This window comes from Lactuca saligna, chromosome 5, assembly GCF_052625555.1.
Source record: "Lactuca saligna cultivar CGN05327 chromosome 5, ASM5262555v1, whole genome shotgun sequence".
Taxonomy (NCBI): Eukaryota; Viridiplantae; Streptophyta; class Magnoliopsida; order Asterales; family Asteraceae; genus Lactuca; species Lactuca saligna.
In genome coordinates, this window is record NC_136421.1 from 197,105,959 (window position 1) to 197,115,758 (window position 9,800).

At 33.6% G+C, this 9,800-nt stretch overlaps 1 non-coding gene across 1 annotated transcript; it reads right to left on the reverse strand.

Annotated features, from left to right (window-relative positions):
- Positions 1–8,047: 8,047 nt before the first annotated feature.
- LOC144999179 (small nucleolar RNA R71) lies at positions 8,048–8,154 on the reverse strand. Its single transcript, XR_013660700.1, has one exon. It is a non-coding gene; the product is annotated as a small nucleolar RNA R71 (small nucleolar RNA).
- Between the last annotated feature and the right edge of the window lie 1,646 nt (positions 8,155–9,800).

Here is a 9,800-nt window from a genome sequence, read left to right on the forward strand (position 1 = left end):
AGCAGGCCTACCATTTCTAAGTCAATTGAATTTTAATTACATAATACTTTAATATATACACTAAATAATGATAGATTTATCATAAGTAAACAAAAGGTTATGAAAAATTTGATAACTCCCAAGGAAATACACTGCTTGTCATTTTCATTGAAATATATATATATATATATATATATATATATATATATATATATATATATATATATATATATACACTGCTTGTCATTTTCTATATATTTTTTTCGCGAACAAACAAAATGAATCATTAGATCATTCATTTGTAAGATTATTCACAAAAAAAAAATCTCAAAAAATTATCGTAAAAATGAATTTTTTTCTTAATTTACATAAAAATGAATCATAAAGATGTTTTTTTTGGGAATTTTTTCTTATGAATCATCTTACAAATGAATCATCTAGTGATTCATTTATTTTGTTCGTAAAAAAAATATATAGAAAAAAAAACTTCTTACATTCCTACCAAAAAAATTTCTTATTGGATCTATATATATATATATATATATATATATATATATATATATATATATATATATATATATATATATATATATATTGTACATACATCTGGGAATATTTAACCTTGATATAAGTTTATAATTAATCAACATAAGCTACAATTTGATAGCATTACAACCTACGAGTAGTGTATTCACTTAATTGCAGGGTGGAGTTTTACATAGAGATAAAAGTAGTATACATATTCGAGATCCTAGTCTATATCAAAATTGAAGTACTGGAAACACTACTTGCGGCGAGTATAGTTCTGGGTAATGGATTCTTTAACATGGTTGTCTTTTCCCATCAAACACCTCTCTAGTGTAGTTTGATGCTCCCGAAGTACTCTAATTGCGGCTTGAGCAACAACCATCTCTTCTTAAAGCCTCTCAGTATGGTGTCCAGTTTGATCATGATCTCCGTCCAGACGAAGAAGATTAACGACATTAACTTGGGAATTAGCGTTAGCTTCTACAATTCGGTTGATCGATATTCATGATTGATCAATCTGGCGAGAGACCCAACGTATTATGATAGCGAGGGGCATGTCGGCAGAACTTCCTCCTTCGAGGTTGTAGAAATAGTTGTTCATAGCGAAAGGAGGGCCTTGACCCTGTTCTCGGCTCCATAACCTTAATTCCTTGGCCTATTGGGGCGTCGGGGCCCAAAAGTGTTGTCTAGGAATGATGATAAGAGGTGGGTTGTAGACATCGGGCTCTTCGTTGAAATCCTCACTCATCTCCTCTTCATCCTCATCTTCCTCTGGATCCTCTTCAGGATCATCTTGAACCCAACCACTATTCCCTTGATCAGGGAAGTAGGGATTTTCGTGCAGGTGATACCCTGCCATAATGTATATACGAGAATTTAGAGGTAAAAAGCATAGAAAGAATGTAAACATGTTTTTTTATAGTATTACAAAATATTCCTATAGTATTTTAAATGATAAGGGTTCTCTGTATGGTTTATTGGTAAGTTTTAGACTTGCTGCAACACCACAATCACTCCCAAACACATGTTGGTCACATCTCAAATAAATATAGTTGATCAGACTATATTTATCCCAAATATGATTACATAACTTTCTAGGTTTAACTGTAGTGTCCAACATCTAAATACTTCTTGTAATACTTTTCCTAGTATCTAAGCATGTATGTATACTTTTATAAAAATATTGTTATATTTTTAAAGTATAACTCTTGGTCATAGTTCTTTAACCCCATTGTATTTAAAGTTGTATATCTTTTATGGGTTGATATACTTACTTCACTATAAACCATGATCTGATATCAATCTGTCACACCCCCAAACAGGTTCGTAGGAAACGTTCGGAGGCGGATGACTTCATGTTAAGTATGACAACAATTACATAATAGAAATCAAAGTACAACAACCATCTATTTATAAAATATAAGTTTTACATTTGTGTTCAAAACCATTATATACATGATAACAAAATGTATATCAAAAGTTAAAAATACATAAGTCTATGAAGCTCCATCTTCTTCAAAACCTATGGATATGTGCTTATTGTTTGCCTAAGAATACAAGTGGTTTTGAAAAGAGTGTCAACAATTAAGTTGGTGTGTTCATAAGCATGTTTGTAATTGAAAATTTGTCATTTGTTCCTTGAAAATGTAAATATGTTTTTCCCAGAAAATCCCATATTTTCTATTGTAAATGTTCTGTAGTCTTAATACCCTAATACCGAAATGAGTAGTTGTTATTACACTCTAAAATAGTACAGTGTAGTTTTAACTCACATAAAACCATGAAATGTATCTTTTCCCTGTACCAATATAGTATTATCTATTTGTACTTGTATGAAAACTTTGTAACTGTAAGTGTCTAGATTCACCAACTGTACGGTAAAATATTATATTATAGTTTGATTTTCAAATTAAACTATGTGAAGTTGTTTAATGATTCATACACTAATCATATTGTTTAATACCAAATTGTGAGTTATCATAACCATGATTGATGACATCAAAATGCTTGAACACGACATTCTTCAGGTGTCGTAATTGGCATGACATTTGCGACCTCAGGCCTGCCGGCCTAGCTGTTGCAAACAACTCAGGTGCGAGATTGTCAGTCCCAAATAGATATGTACACAAGTGTCACGCTATCCCTCCAGGAGACTCTGGTTATAATTTGAGGATTGGGATTGAAGTATGTCTCACAAAGTTATATCGACAGTTACGTGTAGAATATTGAAAACTCAATTTTAAATGAATAAATTGTATATATGTCTCATAAACTATACATATCATAGTTTATATGTTTGTTTTAGTATTGTAACCTAAACTTGTAAAATAGTACCTTTGATTCATAAACTATACCTATTATAGTTTATATGTAGTTTTTATATGAAATCCCGAAGTAGTATGTTTATCCTAGTTAAAACGGCAATTGAAATTATTTGAAAAGTTTTGTTATTAACTTGTATTCCCCTCCCCCCCCCCCCCCCCCCCTTAATATAAAAATATAGTGAAAATGTAGGGGTATGAACTCACTTGATAAAGGTGGTGATTTGGACAACACTTCGCTTCTAGAAATGATTTTTCTTGACAAAACTGAGAGTTTTTATTAAAAACCAGGCTTTGCGAGGGACAAGTTTCAAACCGAAAAGACTCTTTTCTCGGGGACTTTGGGTGCTTCTAGGCTTTCTTTGGGTGTTAGGGAGGTTCCCGAGGCTACGGGGGTTTTAGAATGGCTTGAGAAGGTGTAAAGTGTAAAAAATTATATAAATTAGCAACCAAAACCGGGAAGATTCACACGCTTTATATAGGGGTTCATAGTCTCGCAGCCAGGCACACGCGTCGGACTCTCACAGGCGATACGTAGCTCGCTTCGGACGTGCCATGGCTTGGGACATGCATCGAATCTTGGAGACGGCTTGCTTCGGACGTGTCAAAACTACGACACACCTCAGACATGCGAAGGTGTAGGGCGATGTGGCTGATTTAGGACCTAGCATATGCAAAGGACTTCGGATTTTGTGCGCTGAACTTCAAAATTCATAATTTTCACATCCGAGCTCCGTTTTCGATGTTATTTATATCCACACATAGATGAAACCGTACTCTACGACTTTCGTGTAGACCCCGTCGGCTAATTTCGATTTCATATTTAATATTATATTTTTAACATGTTGAGAGAGGAAAAGTCCATCACTTTTGTCTGTCTTTTTACCATTGAACTACTATTGACAAGATCTTCAATTCTTTTGTTGGTTGTGTTGGCTAAAAGTCATTCGATCATTAATTCGAATTTCAAGTTGTATACTGCTGTGTTGAATCTTAGAAAAATCATAACTTCCTCATACGAAGTCAGACTTGGACGTTCTTTTTATGCACACTCTCTTTTTAACTTATATTACAACTTTCATTTAGATACCTTAGTCTAGAAAGTATTTTATCGTAAATTCACTTTTTATGCACACTCTCATTTTAACGTATATTACAACTTTCATTTAGATACCTCCTGCATCCTTGTCACAACCACTACAAGTTTCTTCATACTATCGAGTTTATCTAACATTTTATTTTTTTCCAATCATTGTTATGTTAATTTATTACATCTTTATAAGTAAATAAATGCACATAGTATTCTTATAATTTCAATTTATTACTTGAAAACTAGTTAAAAGTTGATCTAAACTATTACATTGATTTGAAATAACTGATCATTACAGCCTGATATTGTTGAAGTTGTTGTTGTTGGAAGGCCGAGAAAGGTTGATATTGTTGTTGGAAAAGTGTTGTTTGTTGGATAGGGGAACCGATTTGAAGCAAATTGACAAAATCACCTTGAGGTGATTTCATGGTCGAGATACGGCGAGGGGTTGTTTCTAACGCAAAAGTGTTATTGGCTTTGCGATTTCTAAAGTAGGGGGGGGGGGGGAAGGTTGGTTAGGATCCATTTTTGATTAATATGAAATTGTTGTGTGTGTATTGTGTACAGTAAATTTCATTATGGCCCATCCATCTTTCTAGTTATGGTTTAAATGGTCCTTATTGTTTTTTGTTTCGCACTTGAGAGGAACCAAGTTTTACTTTACATGTTAAATTGGTCTAGCTACCTGTTTTAACTGGTAAACCATACACATCATAAGCATGGTCAGCACGTAAGTACACCTTGAGTCAACTCTTAGTTAACTCGTGTACATGTCACTGAGTTGTGACGGGTTCCTTGCTTGGGGCCTAAGGGTCACTGTGGACCCATTAGCCAATAAAAGGAATGGATTATTTGATGAAACCCTAAATCTTGAATACTGTTTTCCACTAAAGGTTACTGATAATCCGACATAACCTCGATATTTCTCTTTCATGTGAGTCACGATGCTGACCCCACCACTACGTTCACCGAATTTGATATCTATAAATTCACGAGACTGTCTCAACTTCGGCGATTTGAATATGAATTATTGTGATTGTGGAGTAGTAATTGCAGAGCATAAAACTGAAGTCGCCCGTATGAAAGAAGACATTGGTTGATATTTGGTTTTAATCAGGGTTGAGTCACTCGCATTACATCCTCAGATTGAGTGCACAGATAAAAAGGTGACTTCGTTGACTGTATTGGTGATCGGACTTGTGATTGTGACTTTTGATTTTATGTTGGAGAAGTTTCTTCGTATCATGAACCCTGATATGTTGGTGTTTATGTTGGTGGTTCATTGTGTTTGTGTTGATTAGGTATGGATGTGTGTCTTCTTTTGGTAGTATAATGCTTTGTATGTGGGTTTATGTGTTTGTTTTGGCGAAGGTGATTGAAGACCTGTCTAAGAACAATCAGTTTTGTATAAAGTAACTTTGTAACCAATTTTATTTAATGGAAAAATATTAGTTAATGGAAATTACAATTAATTAGTGTGAAAGAGGGTAATTTAATCATTTCACAATTTAACCTAACATATACTCATGTTTCAGATACATATGTAGACATACTAACTTTTTTTTTTTGCTCTCATATTCTTCTTACCGTTCAAGTGACCTCACTGAAATGAAGTGTTCGATGAAATCGGTTGAATGCTTGTATGGATGTGAAGCAATATTATGAACGTCAACTACTAAATACAACCTTGACCGAAACTTTTATGCTTTCCCCAAAAAGGTAAATGTCAATTGCATATTTGTTTACTGTTGACCTAGGTTTTGATAATTTTTCATGGGTTTGCTAACTTAATCCATAACAAATAATAACTTCTATTGTAGGGGCCTTGTGATGGTTTCATATGTTGGGCATATGAAGTGGAGAGTATGAACGCAACTGGTAACACAACTTTGATTACAAATTTGGTTCGGGTGAATAAGAAGCTTCAATCTGGTGTTAGAAAGATGAAGTTATGGTTACTCTAAGTTGGGGTTTTTTTTTGTGGTATTAGTCTAGAATTTGTAATTGATGTTGATATTGTCATATCTACACATGTTTTTAGGAAATTTTTAAGTACATCGTTATACATATTTTGGTTATTTTCATGGAATAATGATACTTATAAAGTTAAATTGTAGTGTGCAACCAAACATAAGATATTTTGAAGGAAAGGGACTAGAAGTGTCAAAGAATGGAACTTTGGAGGATGAAGATTTGAGACATACTTGCTCAGTACGTGAGTGTGGATAATTTGAAAATTACAAATAGACCTTGATCCCTATGGTTTTGAGAGGTTAGCCGACTTGAGAGAGGGTTCAAAAGTAAAAAATCAGAGAGAGTGAAGGCTTGGAAATTAGGTTGAATACCAAGGAAGAAGAAGTTCATAATTTAATTTTTAGTTTGGTATTTTTATACATATTTTCGATAATAACTTGTTTGTGTTTATTTGTTAGAATGTCCAGCTAAATCTAGCTGCTTTTGTTAGTTGGATGAAGCTGGAACTCATGGTTTTTTCTATTGATTTAGACTTTTCTTGTTGGTTAATGTCTTGTGTTTGATTGATTACACCTACCATGCTTGATTTGATACTAGATTGCTTAAACTTCTTATTCTATGTAGTTAGTGACCATTAATCTACATGAATTTGATTACCTGGTAATTTAGTGAACAATAGATTATGAGAGCTAAGATCAAACCAATCTTAGATAAGTAATTGAACTATTGAATTTTATTGTACTGGAGAACTTATATTGTGACCACAATTGTGTTTATTAATTAAATCTTACACATCTCTAATAATATCTAAAAAATGTTTATGTGTTAAATTATGCGTGACCATACATAGATGTATATGAATTAGTTTAATATTAGTAAAATTGGAAATGAATTGCTAATAATATCTTAATTGGTAACCAACATAAATGTCATAAGTATTATCTAAAACCATTGAGGGAAAGTGGACTCAACTAACATTATTGTTTTTTTTTAATTGATTGAATAATTGTTAAGGAATTAAGTTTTTCTATACTTGCAAAATTAGATAAAAACCATTACGTTGCTAGAATCTCAGGTTAACTTAAGAGTAGTTAGATTAATTAATTAAAACCATTCGCTGTGTTTGATACCCTACTTGCTTGAACTATATTGCTAATTGATAGGTACACTGCATTTTGTGTGTGTATTTGTGTTTGAAGTGGTAGGATTAAAACTAGTGCATTTTACACACGTATCAAGTTTTTGGTGCCGTTGTCGGGGAATAACTATCTTACTTGTTATTTTAATTGCTTTAGGTTAATCGATCCTTTTTGTGGGATAAAACCTGCATAAAGTTATTTTTTTCAGCTTAGTGTTTTTTGTTCAGAACTGAACTCACAACGTGAGCTTTCAAGGCTCACGACGTGAGTCCAGTTGTTTTTATTTTTCTTTATTTTTCTGTTTATGTTCAGTTTTATGTTTTTTTTCTTTACAGTATTTCATGACCAGAGGTTCCAACACACCTTTGGTGCCACCATTTGAAGATCCATAGTTATCCATTCATAAAAAGACGGATAAGAAGGCAGGAGTGAACGAAACACCGAAGAAGTCATCCTTCAAAGATCTCAAATTAGTCTTTGGAAAGAAGTCAGGAAAGAAAGTGGGAGAATCTGGTACATCATCAAAGGACAAAAGCAAGGTAGAAAGGTTTGATAAAAAAATCTAACCCACAAGTATTCGAGTCTGAATTTGAATTAGAAAAAGTGAACCCGAAGACGAGCCAGAAAACGAGATGGCAAATATTGCGGATATGTACATGCGAGCATACAAGAAGCGGATAAGAGATGATGTTGGTCCTAGTCTAGTACGAACTACAATTCTAGACACTACAACATTCGAGTTGAAAGGACACGTTCTTGCTGCACTTGAGGATGTACCATTTTATGGAAAGGACCATGAGGATGCTTACAAGCATTTGGATGAATTCAATGATATTACATATTATTTTAATCTCCCAAATGTTCTAAGAGAGACCGTGTTGTTAAGGTTGATTCCCGATACTTTCAAGGGAGCTGCAAGAGACTGGTTGAAGGCACTTCCACCTGGTTTAATCACTACTTGGGCACAAATGAGAGAGCAATTTTTGTAACAATTGTGCCCACCATCAAAGATAGATAAACTCAAGAAGGCAATAGCCAACATTGAGCAAAATCTGGGTGAATCACTTTATGAGGTATGAGAGCGTTATAAAGGGTTGCTAAGAAATTGTCCTTTAAATGGCCTTAACGTACAACAAGAAGTCTCAACAAGAAATTAATTAAAATTGTTCCCTATGTTTGATACCCTGTTGCTTGAAGCAGTAGGATTAAAATGACCCTAATCAATAGGTACACTGTTTTTCGTGTGTTTATTCATGTTTGAAGTAGTAGGATTAAAACTAGTGCATTTTACACACGCATCAGATGTGCAATGAGATTATGGTTTCCTTTCATGTTTTACCAATGTATTTGTAATGGGTATGTAATGGATTTGTAATCCCTTTCCTATTAAATAAAATAAAATGTCCTGCTATTGTGTGTCATCGTTTGTTAGTGTTAGTAGTGTACATATAATAACATTCAACAAACACATTCCACAAAAAACTACTACAAACACACACAACATAAAACACTTATACCCATGATTATGCATTACATTCAAACATGAAAATAACAATAAATGTATGGGACCACATAAATGTATTGTCCATTCCTAAGTCATCTTTTAAATTCTCCAAAAACCATTTCCAATTCTCTTTATTTTCAACACAAACAACTGCCTATGCAGTTTGGAATATATATTATTATTAGCATCCGTTCCAACTACACTTATTAGGTCTCCAGTACATATCCCCTTAAGGAAAGAGTCATCAAGGTTAATTACTCTTCTACAACTACCCCTCCACCCTTGCTTTAGTCCCTCAAAACATACATAAAACTTACTAAAATATTTTTTTCCATCTTGCATATTATTTACATCCATTTTCACAGTTGATCTTGGGTTTGATCTTCTTATCTCCTCACCATATGACCAAAGCTTTGAATAGTGCTCAACCAATGTGCCTTCAATTAGCTCAATAATATGTTTTTTTCTCTCCTGCACTAATCGATACTTAAATCTATACCAAAAGCTTGTTTCAACTCTTCCCCAAGCATCCTAACACTCATTTTCTGTTTTTGTAAGAACTAAGTTGTAAAATGGCTACCAATCCAAGCATAGCTAACAATTGATCCACGTGTGAAATTTCTAGCACAATTATCCTCATCTAAAGGGACTTAATCTGGAAAGAGTTTTCTTCACTCAACCATGAAGCCCATAGCCTAAACTTATGTTGTCTAGAACAACATTAACTAAAAGTCTTCTACTGTCATTTTTTTTTGTAGCACAACTGATACCCATTAGAAACAAGCATAATTACATAACATAAGCTTTAACTATTTTGGACTATGAAATCGCATTTCTAACACATGTTTTTGTTTTTCCAATGAACATTTTCATTGTATGTAGTAACCTTTTCAAGATTTACCTCATTTTCTTCCATTTGAAGTTATGGATTCTCATGAGGTGGATTGTTTCGGGTTGACTACACTTTTGGGCATAGCTTGCTCAAAAGGTCATCGTTAATGATCTTATTCATTGGATTGTAATCTACATGTACATTACCTTGCAGTTCATCCGGGCTTTTCTGCACAAATCCCTCATAATGATTGTCTTCCACAACGTTCTCATAAAGTTGCTTATTAATAATCCATTGTTGCACATTCACACCTAGATGATCTATGTATACGTCCATGACACAACTACCAGCATACCCAACTTTGATGAAGTCCTGGTAGTCTATTTCAGTAGCTAAGATCATCAATCCATCAGGAAAGTCTTTTTCCAGGCAT